The sequence below is a fragment of the Protopterus annectens genome, chromosome 1.part1 (genome assembly GCF_019279795.1).
Source record: "Protopterus annectens isolate FY-2018-M chromosome 1.part1, PAN1.0, whole genome shotgun sequence".
NCBI lineage: Eukaryota > Metazoa > Chordata > Ceratodontiformes > Protopteridae > Protopterus > Protopterus annectens.
The window spans coordinates 27,445,770-27,460,764 of NC_056726.1; the positions used below are offsets into that span (position 1 = coordinate 27,445,770).

Genomic DNA, 14,995 nt, shown 5'->3' on the forward strand with positions numbered 1-14,995 from the left:
CTCTGATGTCTACCCTTTCTTCTAGGAGTTTGACTGAAGAATATGTTAAGAGACTGGTGAGAAAGCTTCTGTGGGCACAGAATATGCCAGGGGTGCCCTTGGCTCCTACCTGCAGGAGTTCCATACTTCAACAACCCCTCCTTTACATCATCCTCTGACTTCTTTAGAAGCTTCAGAGTTCTTGGATCCTAGCCACCCAGCTCTGTCTGCTTCAGATCTGAAGATGACTTTATCATCAGATCCGTCATTTGCTCTGAGTTCTTTGGTTCAGTCAGAACCAGAGACCTCTCAGAGCCATAGCTGCCTAGTCAGCTCCGAGATCGACTCTGAAGCTTTCAGAGCCATCCCTGCACCTAGTGGCTTCAGTTCGAGAGAGCTCGGCTCTGACTTCTGCCTTGGGAGGATTTTCCTTGGAGCAGGGAGGGACTGGGATCCAGAGGCTCACCCTCTTGGATCCAGAGTCCTTTCCCTGTCAAGGGAGGTCAGTCTTTGAGGTTTTGGAGAGAGCCAGCTCAGATGGTCACTACCTCCTCAGATCCTCAGCCCCCAACACTGTCATCTCTGCGTACAGAGTCTCATCCTTTTCTTCCACAGGAGCAGTGAGTACCGAAACCCCAGGCTTCCCAGCAGGGCATTCCCATTTCTTCTAATACCTCCCCAGAGCACCCCACTGAGGAGGTCCCTAGGAAGAAGTTGTGCAAGAGGAAGCACTTGGATTCCCTGGAGGAATCCGTCACCAAAGATACAGACTTTGATGAGGGCAAAGGCTCCCCAAGGTCACCTCTTGAAGATGTCTCCTTTGGAAACATCCTAGAAATCCTAAACAGAGAGGTGATTGAAAGCCCAACAATCCTTCAGCTGAGGAGTCAATGTACCTAGAAGGTTTTGATAACTGCCCATCTACCTTCTGGGTACCTCTGTCTGCTGACAAGCTCATTTGAGTTGATCTCTCAGTGGGCATGGAAGGCCCCTGACACTACTGAGCCGATCCCCTGGAGACCAGACAAAATAATTACCACTCCTGAGGATAAACAATTCTGGACAAACGTGTGCCTGTGGATGTCATGGTTGTGACAGTGGCCACAAAGAAGGAACTAGCTCCTCTATCTATCCCCCAAACAAGGAGTCTATGCTTCAATGACCTTCTCCTTATGGTCTCCGAACTACTTGGCACATTTCACTAGGTTACAGAGGATTCTGATTAAAGAGCTTTCAGATACAGATACCCTATCAGGATCCTTATCTGTGGAAGAACAGGCCTCAATTACTTCCCAGTTGGCTACCCTCCAGTCTATTTCCAACTCTTCCATGAGGTTAATTTCACATGTAGCTGAAGGAATGAGTAGAGCAGCAGGCTCAAGTATTGCCACAAGGAGGCACATCTGGATGCAGTTGTGTGACTTTATTGAGCCTTTCAATTCTACGTTCATCAGTGCTTCTTTTGACAGCACATCTTTATTTGGCCCTAAGGTAAAAGACACATTGTCCAGGTGTGAGAAAGTGGGAAGACCCTTTCTGCCATGGGCATATGTTTTACCAGTCCTCAGAGATCTTTCTCAAGGAATCAGCAAAGTAGTGGGAAAATGTGGTTCAGAAAATCCCAAGGGCCTTTTCGAGAGACACATGGCAGTATTTCCCCCAGGGGCAGGGGGGGACTCCAATGGTAGATGCCACCTACATGGCAGTGGAGGCCCACAAAACCAAGGGTCCTGAGATTCCTTCTTTGGCAGAGCCTTCCAGCACTCTTGAATGGAGGCCTGACTGCCCTACTCTGGAAGCAGTCAGGGGTCGACTGTCCCTGCACCAGCGAGCCTGGCTGGAAAAAGCACTGGATACCTGGGTGGATAGGATAATTTTCAGAGGTTATACAATACCCTTTTCCCTTCCTCCTTCCCAAAATCCCAATGTTCCACCCAGTCAGAGGGAACAAGCAGCTATTCAGGTGCAAAAGCTGCTAGAAAAACAAGTCATCCAAGAGGTCACACCAGACCAGAAATGATCCAGAACTTATTCAAGATTCTTTTTAGTGCCAAAGAAAACAGGGAACTGGAGACCAATATTAGTTCTCAGCAACTTGAACAAATCAGTTTGATGAAACAAGATGGTCACAGTTCAGTCCATTCTTCTGTTTCTGGAAAAGGATGATTGGATGTGATCAACAGACCTTCAGGACATGTATTATCACATAAAAATTAACAAAATCTAGGAGGTAATTATGCTTCTGGCTAGGAGTCAGTCATTATCAGTTCAGAATGCTGCCCTTTGGTCTCAACACAGCTCCAAGGGTGTTTACGAAGTGCATGACAGTAGTGGCAGCTCACTTGAGACTGCATGGATTCTGGTTGTTTCCATGTCTAGACAACTGTCTCATTTCCGCCCCAACCAGGCATCAACTATTAAAGGCAAGAGACAGTGTTCTCCAGACATATTTCCATCTAGGGGTAACAATAAACTATGAGTAACCATATCTAGAGCCTACTCAAAATTTAAACTTTATAAGAGCAGTTCTCCACACAAAAGAGACAATAGCCTGACCCCCTCCTTCCAGGGGCCGAGACAATCAGGTTGCAAGTTACAAAGATAATATGCAGCAACAAAATCTCAGCTCAACTAGTTCTTCAGGCTTTAGTTTCCATGGTGGAGGCAATAACATTAGTTCTGCTGGCCAGATTTCATAGATAATTCTACAATGGCTGTTATCAGCACAATGTTCTTTCCTTCAAGATCCAATGTCAACTCTAATAAAAATCAACACTATTTGCAAAAAAGACCTCAATTGGTGGATTCAGTCGGTTCAGATATTCCAAGGCTGCTCATTTGCTCTTCCCCAGCTCAAGGACACAGTGACCACGGATGCTTCCCAGCTAAGGTGGGGAGGGCATTTTCTGGGCAAAACAGTCCCCCACAGAGACAGATTTGCATATCAACATTCTAGAGATGAGAGCAGTGTTTTTAGTGTTGCAGGCTTTCCAAAATATTCTTCCCATAGGAACAATTGCAATTCAGTCAGATAACATGTCAGTAGTCTGGTATATCAACAAACAAGGAGGAACCAGATCCTACCCTTTGTGTTGAAAAGCTCTCAGAGTGTGGCAATGGGTGATCTCTTCCGACTGCTTTCTCATAGCGGTGCATATTTTGGGGAAGTCCAGCGTGATAGCAGACAAGCTGAGCAGGTGCATTCTTTTACCCCACAAATGATCCCTCAATCAGAATGTGATGGAAAGGATATTTCATTAATGGGGGTCAGACTTGCTGTGACATTTTCGCCTCTCTCCTAAACAACAAGGGCAGCAACTACTTCATCCTGAACCCCCCCAAGCGGTGAGTCATTGAGGGATGCTCTTCTTCACAATTGGCCCCCAGTCTTCTTTATGCCTTTCCCCCAACTTCTTTAATCCTGAAGTTTCTACAGAAAGCAACCACATTGAAGAGCAAAGTTATCCTCATTATGCCATATTGGCCTCGACAGATTTGGTTCCCCTTCCTATGGACTCACTTATTTCACTAACCATGGATTCTGGATCCAACTCCAGACCTCCTGTCTTACCCAATGGTCATGATTCATCCGGACATCCCCAATCTCGGGCTGAAGGCTTGGCTTTTCCAATTCCACTAATAGCCAGGCAATCTATGCTGCCCTCTCTAGTCCAGCGTACACTTCTGTCTTCTCATAGACCATCTACACGTAAGCTATATTCCAGTAAATGGAAAAGACTCTTTCATTGGGCATTACAGAATAATATTGATCCCCTCTCTGCTCCAGTTCATGATATTCTTAATTTTTTAGCCCAACTTTTCAATGAAGGATCCTTTTCTTCAACTATCAAAGTTCATTTGGCACCAATATTCAGTTTTCACATCGATTCCCAGGGTTCCTCAGTTTTTTCACATAAACTCTGCAAAGCATTTTTAAGAGGAAATCTCCTTTTAAAGCCCCCATATAAAGATACTACTCCTCCTTGGTACATAAACTTAGCGCTGCAGGCTATTATACAGCCCCCCCCCCTTTCGAACAAGCAGCTAAGTGTGATCTCAAATTTCTTTCTTGGAAGACTATTTTCTTGGTTGTAATTTCTGCAAGAAGAATTTCAGAAATTTAAGCCTTATCTTTTAGACTCCCGTATCGAATTTTTCACAAAGGCAGAGTATCTCTCAGTACTAATCCAACCTTTTTACCAAGGTAGTATCAATGGCAAATATCAATCAATCCATCAATTTACCAGTATTTTTTCCAAAATTTGAGAACAAAGGTAAATACTTGTTACATTTGGTAGATGTTCACAGACAATTGCATTTTTACCTTCATAGAACCAAAGATTTCAGGAAATATGACCTATCATTTGTTTCCTTCTCAGATGTTAAATTGGGTAAACCAGTCACCAAAGTAACCCTGTCCAGATAGCTTACCAGTTGCATTACTTTTATTTATGACTGTTTGGGCATGGCATTGCCAAAATCTTTACAAGTCCATTCTACAAGAGTGATGGCTACTTCATTTGTTTTTCAAACTATGGCCTCTATAGATGAAATTTGTGCAACAGCAACCTGGGCTACTCCTCATACCTTTTTTTTCCCACTACAAATTGAATCTGGTCTCCAGGAGTAGAGCATCATTCAGTTCAATGGTGCTGAGGAACATCCTTCATTGAGTCCACCCAAGATCTAAGCTTCCTGGGGACTCTGTCCATTAAGTTGAGGATAGAATGAAAATTGACAACATCGGAAAAAGAAGTTATGTACTCACCATAACGTTCCATCTGTGTTGTCCATTTTCATTCTTCCTCAACTCACCACCTACCGGCCCCCTGCCTTTGAACTCCTAGTTGAGTGGGTAGTATTAGGTGGGAACTTACCTTCTACTGAGCTCCAGACTGGTTTCTCTGGATACTTATTATATTTCTACTTACTTCTATTAGCAAACAAGATCTGAGGTACTTAGGAAGGGTGCATTTTGGGTAAGTGAGAAGCTTGAGAGTTTTTTTTTGTTACCACAAGCTATTGTAGCAGTCGAATCAGATCCGAGGGATCGGATCCAAACCCATAAGCTGAAGAAGAATGAAAATGATCAACACAGGTGGAACATTATGGTGAGTACATAACTTCTTTTTGCTTCTTACTCACTTACATAGAATTACATAAGGATATTCAAAAGCTTTTCACATTTTGAAAACGCTAGTCTCTCTCTTCTAACAGATGGGAGACTAGTCAAAACCTAATGCAAAATTTTCATGGAAAAAGCATTTTGTGATATTACTGCAGATGCTGAACTTTCCTTAAACTTTTCTTATTGCTCCAGTACAGGTATGTACAAAGTCAATATTCAAACCCAGGTTTATCACTATCCTTATACACCATTGCAAAAACAACTCACCACTCAGGTAATGAGATTTACAACACTGCACCTGATGGTTCTCTGTTACCAAAGGCACATTTACCTGGCAGGCAGAAAACCATAATCAGGAAGGTAGTTTTCACAGGGTTGTATCTTCTATTGCATACGTTGGTTGAGTTGACCCCTGTGATTTCCCCAAAAGTGGGAAACTCAACTCCATAAATTATGGATCTACACCTAAAAAGTCTTCCAGGCCTTCCTCCACCCCCTCATCTGTAAAGTCTTCCTTCAGTCTTTTGGAAGCTGAGGTTAATACAATGATGAGGAAATTTCTCAGGACACAAATCCAGACGGGGGTTTTGCCATCTCCTGACTTTATTCCAGTTGCTCCTTCTCTGAATTGACTACTTGCATTGGAGTCTTCGGATCTGAAGGCCTCAAGAGTTGAGACATCAGATCAGATAGTGCCTATCACTTCAACTCTGACCATCTCCCTGACCTATTTGGCTTCAACCGTGTCAGAGCAGAATGGCTCTCAGAGCTGAATCCTCAATGTCAGATCCAAGGGGATGACTTCAGCTAAATTTTTGGAGCCATCACTTCCCCTATGAGCTTTGGCATTTGACAGCTTGCCCCCCCCCCCCAACTCTCCCCTCTGAGCAGGAGATCTGTGGGCCTAGGAGGTTGTCTGCCCTGGGGGGTTTGGCTCTGGAGAGACTGTCTTTGACTTCTGTGGGTCTTTCTGTCTTCGAGGTGGCAGAAAGGGTTCTTGCTCTACCTAGAAGAGCCCTGACTCTCACATCCTCAGATCCATGTCTCACCTGTGCTTTGGATCCTGTACGTGAGTCCTCTCTTACCTCCTTCAGGACAGCTAGCCCAAAACAGCTTCCAATCAGTTCCTGTTTCGGAGTTCCCCATCTCTTCCAAAACCTCCCCATAGCATCCCACTGAGGAGGTCCCTCATAAGAGGAGTTATCTGGATTCTTCCCAGGAATTCATCACTGAGGACAGTGACTTTGATGAGGGGGACATGTCATACCTCTCAACCTGGAAACATCAAACATCTGGACAAAGGTCCATGAAAAACAGGTACAACACTGTATGCTGATTAACATAAAATGTGCATACATAATTATGTAAGCCCACCCACTTTGATGGAATTGTGGGATACCAACTTTCAATCGCAAACTGAAGAACAGACAACCAAAATATGGCCCCCAAGCCCAGACCCTGCAGTATTTTTTTTTAAATGTGTAGCAATGATATTCATTGGGAAGGGAGAAGATGATGAACCTTAGAATTTTGTTTTTGGTGACTGCACCCCACTGCAGGAGTACAACCCACAGCCTTCTGCAACAAAAGCAAACATTCTACCCATTGTGCTACGAACAACACAAACAGACTTGGCATAAGTAACACTAAACTTCCCTCTGCCTGAAGAACTATGCAACACACACACACACACACACACACACACACACACACACACACACACACACCAGTTTCCCCTGATAAATAAAGACACACACACCAGTTTCCCCTAGTAAATAAACAGACACACAGATAGTTTCCCCTAGTAAATAAACACACACACCAGTTTCCCCTAGTAAATAAACACACACACACACACAAACACACACCAGTATCCCTTAGTAAGCATACACACACACACACACACACACACCAGTTTTCCCTAGTAAATAAACCTACACACACACACACAAACAACCCAGTTTTCCCTAATAAATAAAAACACACACACCAGTTTCCCCTAGTAAACACACACATCAATTTCCCCTAGTAAATAAACACACACACACACACACACACACACACACACACACACACACACACACACACACACACACCAGTTTCCCTTAGTAAATAAACTCACACACCAGTTTCCCCTAGTAAATAAACACACACCAGTTTCCCCTAGTAAACATACACACACCAGTTTCCCCTAGTAAATAAAGCAGAGTTTCTCCTGCACGCAAAGTTAAAGGCAGTTTCCCCTAAAGTACAGCGTTAAGTAAATAAAGCCACATACGTTTCTCCTGCCGTTAAACTAAACAGAAAGCACAGTTCATCGTAAACTGAGCCCCGGAAAACTTGCAGCTGTTAAATAAGTAAAGCTACTGTTTACACACAGTAAGTTAAAGGCACATTAAGTAAATAAGTTAAAGGCAGTTTCTCCTGCACGTAGCATAAAATGCACTGAATGAGTAAATCCTAAAGCACACACACACACACAGTAGTTTCCCCTAGTAAATAAAGCAGAGTTTCCCATGCACATAAAGTTAAAGGCAGTTTCCCCTAAAGTACAGCATTAAGTAATTAAAGCCACACCTTTCTCCTGCCGTTAAGTAAAAAGAAAGCACAGTTCATCATAAACTGAGCCTGGGAAAACCTGCAGTCATTAAATAAGTAAAGCTGCTGTTTACACACAGTATGTTAAAGGCACAGTAAGTAAATAAGTTAAAGGCAGTTTCTCCGCATGTAGTAGCACTGTATGAGTAAATCCTAAAGCACGGCATTAAGTAAATAAACACACACGTTTCTCCTCTTGTCAAGAATGCACTGCACACAGTTTCTCTTGCCATTATTAAAGCACAAGCACACAGTTCATCATAAACAAAAAGTAATCACAAAGTAAATAAGTTAGCATGCTACTTAAATAAGTTAAAGGCAGTTTCTCCTGCAGCCGTTAAATAAGTAAAGCTGCTGCTGTTTACACACCCACACACACAGTAAATAAGTTAAAGGCAGTTTCTCCGCATGTGGCATAAAATGCACTGCATGAGTATAAGTAAATACTAAAGCACGGCATTAAGTAAATAAAGCCACACACATACACACACACACACACATTTCTCCTCTTGTCAGGAATGCACTGCACACAGTTTTTCCTGCCGTTAAAGTAAAAAGGATGTCTGAAAGGCATCTTGCCATTAAAGTAAAAAGAAAAAAGCACAAGCACAGTTTTGCATAGTTCATCATAAACAAAAAGTAATCACATTTGTAGCTGCTATTTGTCTTGACATTTTTTACCTGGAGGGTGGAACTGAGCTGGGGAAAACCTGCAGCCATTAAGTAAGAAAAGCTGCTGCTGTTTGTCTTGCAAGGAGGAGCTGAGCCAGGGAAGAAAGACCAGTCTGCATGAGCTGATGTCACCACGCACACCCTGCAGGTGATGACGTCAGAAGTAAAAATTAAAAAAACAAAACAAAAATCCCCCAGGAAATTCAGACATTAAAGGGGGCCATGCGGGAATTTGTGGCAGTCTAATATTTTGCCCTCAAAACTGGTATTTACTGAGGAATTCAGTATGGTTGAGAGGTATGGGAAGGTTCCTCAAGATCTCCACCTGAAGATGTCTCTCTTGGAGGCATTCTTGATATCCTTTGCCAGAAAGGTAGATGATCTACCAAAAACCCTACCCAGGAGGAATCAGTGTTTTTGGAAGCCTTCAGGTCTGGCCCATCTACATTTTGGGTGTCCCATTTGTGGTCAGTCCTACTGACCTTGTCTCCTGCAGGGCATGGAGAGAACTGGATGCTGTGGAACCTATTCCTAAACAACCCGACAAGATTCTTAACACTCCCACCAACAGACATCATTGGACAAAAGGTATCCCTGTAACTGCCATGGTTGTTGCAGCAGCCACCAAGAAGGAGCTAGCAGAGGATTGCTCCACTGTCCAGCCTCCTAATAGGGAATCTAAGGCTTTGGACAGACTTGGGAAGTGGGTATACACATCAGCGGCTTTTGTATTGCGATTGCTGAACTACCTGGCACACTTCACTAGATGACAGAGGGACTTAATTAAGGAACTGTCTAGCTCTACCCCAGGGTCCATGTCTGCAGAGGAACAGAAAACCTTTTCCCCCAGATTGACCACCTTACAGTCTATCTCTAACATATCCTTGAGGCTAATCATGCATGTTGCAGAGGGTACCTCAAGGGCTGCCAGTTCAGATATTGCTATAATATGTTATGCCTGGATGCGCCTTTGTGACTTCATGGAACCTTTCAAGATGTCCTTCATCAAGTTTGGCCTCACTCTCGCATAGTGAGAAAGATGGAAAGACTTTGTCTGCTGTCAGAATCCATTTTTCTACCCCACAAAGGTCTTTCTCCAGGAACCAGCATGGTGGTAAAAAAATGTGGTTCAAAAAGTCTCAAGGTCCTTTTCAGGAATCACAAGGAAATTTTTCCCCCAGAAGTACAGTGGGAAACAACTATAATGGTAGATGCTGCCCACACAGCAGACAGGATCTGCACAACCAAGGATCACAAGATTCCTTTTTGGATAGATCCTTTCAGCACTCCTGAGAGGCTGCCCAACTGCCCCTCTCTGGAGGCAGTCGGGGATGCTTATCCTTGCACCCAGATGCCTGATTAGCCATCACAAACAATCGTTGAGTGTAAAGGATTATATCCAGAGCATATTCCATTACATTTTTCCAAATACCAAAAAAAAAAAGGAAAAAATCTCCCCGATGTTCCACCCAATCACAGGGAGGAAGCAGCATTACAAATTTACAAAGTTGCTAGAAATAAAGAGTCTTCCAGGAGGTCCCACCAGACCAAACTGAATCCAGAATCAACTCAAAGTTCTTTTTAGTGCTGAAGAAGACAGTAGACCTGAGGCGAAACTTGGACCTAAAATTCCTAAACAAATCTGCAGACAATTTGGACTTCTGGATGGTCACAGTTCAGTCCATCCTACCATTATTATGAAAAGATGACTGGATGTGCTCAACTGACCTTTAGGACACATACTATCATATCAAAATGGACAGGGGCTCCAGAAGGTTTCTCCACTTCTGGTTGGGGCCAATCATTATCAATTCAGAGTACTCCCCTTTGGTCTCACCACAGCCCCCAGGATGCTCACCAAATGCATGATGGTAGTAGCAACTCACTTGAGACTGCATGGAGTCAATGTGTTTCCTTAACTAGATGACTGATACACAACTGCATCAACCAGGCATCTACTACTACAAGCCAGGGACTATCTTCTACACCTAGCCCATACCCTGGGCACCATGATCAACATGCAGAAATCACAGCTACCACCCATACAGTTGATAGACTTTATAAAAGCACATCTAGACACAACCAGTTGCCTAGCTTACTTGCCTCTGGACAGGATATCCACCTTAAGATCGCATATCACACAAATTCTGGACATTCCCAAACCCATAACAAGTCTAGTCCACAGAACATTAGGTTCAATGGCTGCCACAATAACCTTGATTCCAACAGCATGCTTACATATGAGAATCCTTCAATGGATGCTGGTAATTCAATAATCTTTACACTTCTATCCACTGAATCACCCAATCAAATTGTCTTGAGTGTGCAAGGACTCACTTCTATGGTGGCTGCACTCTGAAGAAGTCGAATAAGGATGAGAGTTTGTTCTTCCTGCCCCAAAATCACATTGACCACGGATGTATCCTAGCTGGGGGAGCATTACCTTGGTTGGATGGTCCAAGATACATGATTGATACAAGAGGCCAATTTGCATATCAGTGTCCTAGAAATGAGAGCAGTGTTTCTAGTATTGCAAGCACTTCAGAGCTTTCTCCTACTAGGAACTATTACAATACAAACAGACAACATGTCCATGGTATGGTACATCAATAAGCAGGGAAAAAACAGATCTTACCCCTATGTTGAGAAGCAATACAGATTTAGCAGTGGGCAATCTCTTCCAACTGCTTCCTAGTCACAACGGACATTCTGGGAAAGTCCAACATTCTGATGGACAGGCTCAGCAGAGTTATTCTGATGCCGCGTGAGTGGTCTCTAAACCAATCAGTGGCAAACATGATTTTCCAGAAATGGGGTCAACCCTCCTGCAACCTCTTTGCATTGCCCTTCAATAGCAAATGCAGTAGATTCTTTGCCTTGATCCCTCATTAGGGTCAGTCACCGAGAGATGCTCTAGTCCATGTTTGGCCTTCTGGTCTTCTTTATGCTTACCTTCCCCTATCCCTCGTATCCAAGTTTCTTCAGAAAGCACAGAGGATGAAGAGCAAGGTGATCCTCATTGCCCCCTTTTGGCCTCAACAGGTCTGGTTCCCCTTCCTTTGGTCTCATTGAATATGCCTCTGTGGACGCTGGAACTGTATCCAGATCTCCTGTCTCACCCATCCGGGAAGACTCACCCAGATCTTTCAGGACTAAAACTAACTGCAAGGTTTCTCCTGTTCCAGAGATGGCTAGAAACACCAGGCTTTCTTCACCGGTTCAGAGGATTTTAATATCCTCACATAAAGCTTCTATTAGAAAAATATATAAAAGTAAATGGAAGAGGTTTTTGATATGGGCTCACCAAAAACATGTGGACCCTTTTACAGCTCCTATCCCTGCAGTTCTAGACTTTTTTGCTTTAATTTTCCAAGGTGACTCAAGTTTTTCTACTATTAAGGTGCAACTGGCAGCCATCTCAAATTATCATTTAGGGGACAGTTCATCTTCTCTTGCTTCATCTAAACTGTGTAAGACCTTCCTCAGGTGTACCTTTTTACTTAGGCCTCCTATAAAGGATGCCACTCCTCCTTGGGACTTAACCATGATGTTACAAGCTCTTGTTCAACTCCCCTTTGGACCTTCAGTCAAGGTAGACTTAAAATATCTTTCCTGGAAGATTGCATTTTTGGTAGCCATCACTTCATCTAGAAGGGTATCTGAATTGCAAGCACTGTCATCCAACCCCCCCATATTTGCTCTTTCATTAAGATAGAGTGACCTTGTGTACCGATCCTTCTTTTTTGCCCAAAGCTACCTCTGAAAACAATATCAATCAGGTCATCAACCTACCAGTTTCTTCCCCAATTTCCAAAACAAGGGTGAATATACTCTTCATCTTCTAGATGTTCATAGACAGCTATGTTTTTATCTAAACAGAACAAAATCTTTCAGAAAAACTGACTACTGACTGTCTTCTTTTCAAATGTTAGAATGAAATGGCCAGTGTCCAAAATCACTTTGGATAAATGGATTACAGATTGCATATCTCATGTATTTTCTTCCAAAGGTATTCCTCTACCTAAGCATGTCAAAGCTCATTCTACTAGATCTATGTCTACATCTCAAGCCTTCTCATCTAGAGTTTCGATTGAGGACATTTGTGCAGCTGCTACTTGGTCGAACTCCCATACCTTTGTTGCACATTACAAACTGGATATTGTTTCTAGGAAAACAGCTGCCTTTGGTTCCGCAGTGCTCCCGAATATCCTTCTATGAGGGCCACCTGATATTACTGTAGCTGGGGACTTTGTCCCACAGGTTGAGGTATGAATGAAAATTACAACATCAGATAAAGTAGTTATGTACTCACCATAACACTCCATCTGTGTTGTCCGTTTTCATTCTTCCTCAACCCCCCCCCTTCCCCCTGTCCATAACTGTGGAAGACCTGATGGATATGTCTATAGGAATGTAGTTCCTGTTTGAGTCCCTGAACTTCATTCTGTCTGTTTCTAATCTGTATATAGAGATAGACATTCTATACTGTGTTAGCAGCAAACTTGGTCTGAGGTAATCTGGGGGAATGAGGCATTATGGCTAGGGTAGGAGCTCGAGAATCAGATCATAGGGCTATGGAAGGTGGCAGAATCAGATCTGTGGTCCAGATCCGAACCTACAGGTTGAGAAAGAATGAAAATAGACAACACAGATGTAACATTATGGTGGGTACATAACTTCTTTTATGCTGACAAGCAGGCAGATTTGTTTCTTGTATTCTTGCATACTTGGCTCACAAGCCCATACTTCTAACTGTTATAGATACAATTCTCCAAACTCCTAACTCAGCAACAGCTAATTATTTACTCTTATTTACATCAGTTACATTTTTCTCCAAGTACATTTTCTGTCTTTGTCTTACTATATTGAAACAGGCAATGCATTCCTTTACCTTTTCTTCTTTCTTTTTTTTCTGTCCTTACTTCCTTTCTCATTTTTTCTTGATTTATTTATTTTTTTGCACACAGGATTGGCAGTTTTTCTTTTTCTTTCTTACATTCTTATTTTCTTTCTTGAACTTTTCTTTTGTGCATTTTTTCTCACCATGGTCGAATCTTACCTATGCCAAATGACCTATCCCTCTCTTACTAAGGTGCAGAATGACTGTATCATATTTCTGCATGCATATCCATCTCACTAGAATAGTTATGACTGACCACCCCCCACTAAGACGCATCAGATGTTTCAAGCCTCACATTTGACCTCTGCCTACTAATGTGTGCAAGTCACCTTCGTCAGTCATGTATTTAACTTGAGATATCGGAATGTCATTACAGCAACCATGGGTACTCTTTCACCAACTGAGAGAGGCTGCTTTGTTCTCAAATGCTGTCTGTATTTCTGGGATTAGCTGTTGAGCAGAACATCCTAGCTGCCCGAACAGTACAGGAAAGAATGCCTTTCATCCATTTTTTAAAGATGCAGGAACAAAATTGTAGCATCTTGCTATTTTACTTATAGTTACACCAAGTTAACTCAAAACAGTAGTCTCTCTCTTCAAATCGGAAAGGAGACAAGTAAAAACCTAACACAAAATGTACATGGGCAAAGCTTTTTATGGGATATTACTGCAGACACCAAACTTTCGTTAGACTCTTTCTTGTTGCTCCAATTAGAATTGGGTCAAACCCAAGTTTGTATTGCAAAAATAACCTCATCTATCTTCCCATTTTTTTTGCACAAGGGGTCAGGGTGTCACTTCAACAGTGAAGGTTTACACCACTGGGTGCTGCAGTAGTTCATTCATACCACACCCTCACTCCCACCTAGGGCCAACTGAGAGTGTCCAATCTACCTGCTGCATGTCTTTGGAATGTGGGAGGAAACCCATGCAAACATAGGGAGGACATGCAGACTCTGTACAGAAGGCACCCCAGCTGAGAACTGAACCAGCAAACCTCTTGCTGGGAGGTGACAACACTAACTGCTGCATCACTGTGCCACCTGTTGCAAAAACAGCTTGCCACCTGGTAATGAAATTTACAACAGTAGAGCTGCTGTATCTCAGTAACCAAAGGCATCTTTATTTGGTAGGGGGAATACCATAATCAAGAAGTTGGTTTCTTTAGGTTAAGGGCCTTTTATTGTACTCTTCATATTTGTTGATTTCTGTGTTTTTATAAGTGTGCGAAGGTCAACTGTGTAATTTATGGTAGTGGGGGACTGCATTTGTGCAGCTCCCAGAATGTAAACATTCAAACAGATCTGTTTGTTTTTTTCTGACTTACCTAACTCACAAGTATTTCTAACTCACATTATACTTACAGTTCCCCAAGCTACTAACTCAGCAATAGCTATTCTCTCTCTCTCTCTCTCTCTCTCTCTCTCTCTCGCTCTCTCTCTCTCTCTCTCTCTCTCTCTCTCTCTCTCTCTCTCTCTCTCTCCCTCTCTCTCTCTCTCTCCAGGCCATGCATTATTTTCTTCTTCCTTCCTTCTTTTTTTCTTTTTTCTTCTGTCTTTACTTCCTTTCTTTGTTTATCTTGCTTTGTTTCTTTCTCATAGACAGAATCAACAGACCTTTTTCTTTCTTTCTTTCCTTATTTTTTTCCAGCACTCAGCATGTTTCCACTGATGCAGCTATTAGGTTTTTTATGTGAAGGGCATTTTGTTTTTATATTT

General features: G+C 42.7%; 1 non-coding gene and 1 pseudogene across 1 annotated transcript; both read left to right on the top strand.

Annotated features, from left to right (window-relative positions):
- Positions 1 to 5,430: 5,430 nt before the first annotated feature.
- Positions 5,431 to 5,567, top strand: LOC122816952 (annotated as a pseudogene).
- An 8,828-nt stretch (positions 5,568 to 14,395) lies between these two features.
- On the top strand, positions 14,396 to 14,560 carry LOC122816897. Its single transcript, XR_006367118.1, has one exon. It is a non-coding gene; the product is annotated as a U1 spliceosomal RNA (small nuclear RNA).
- Positions 14,561 to 14,995: the final 435 nt, after the last annotated feature.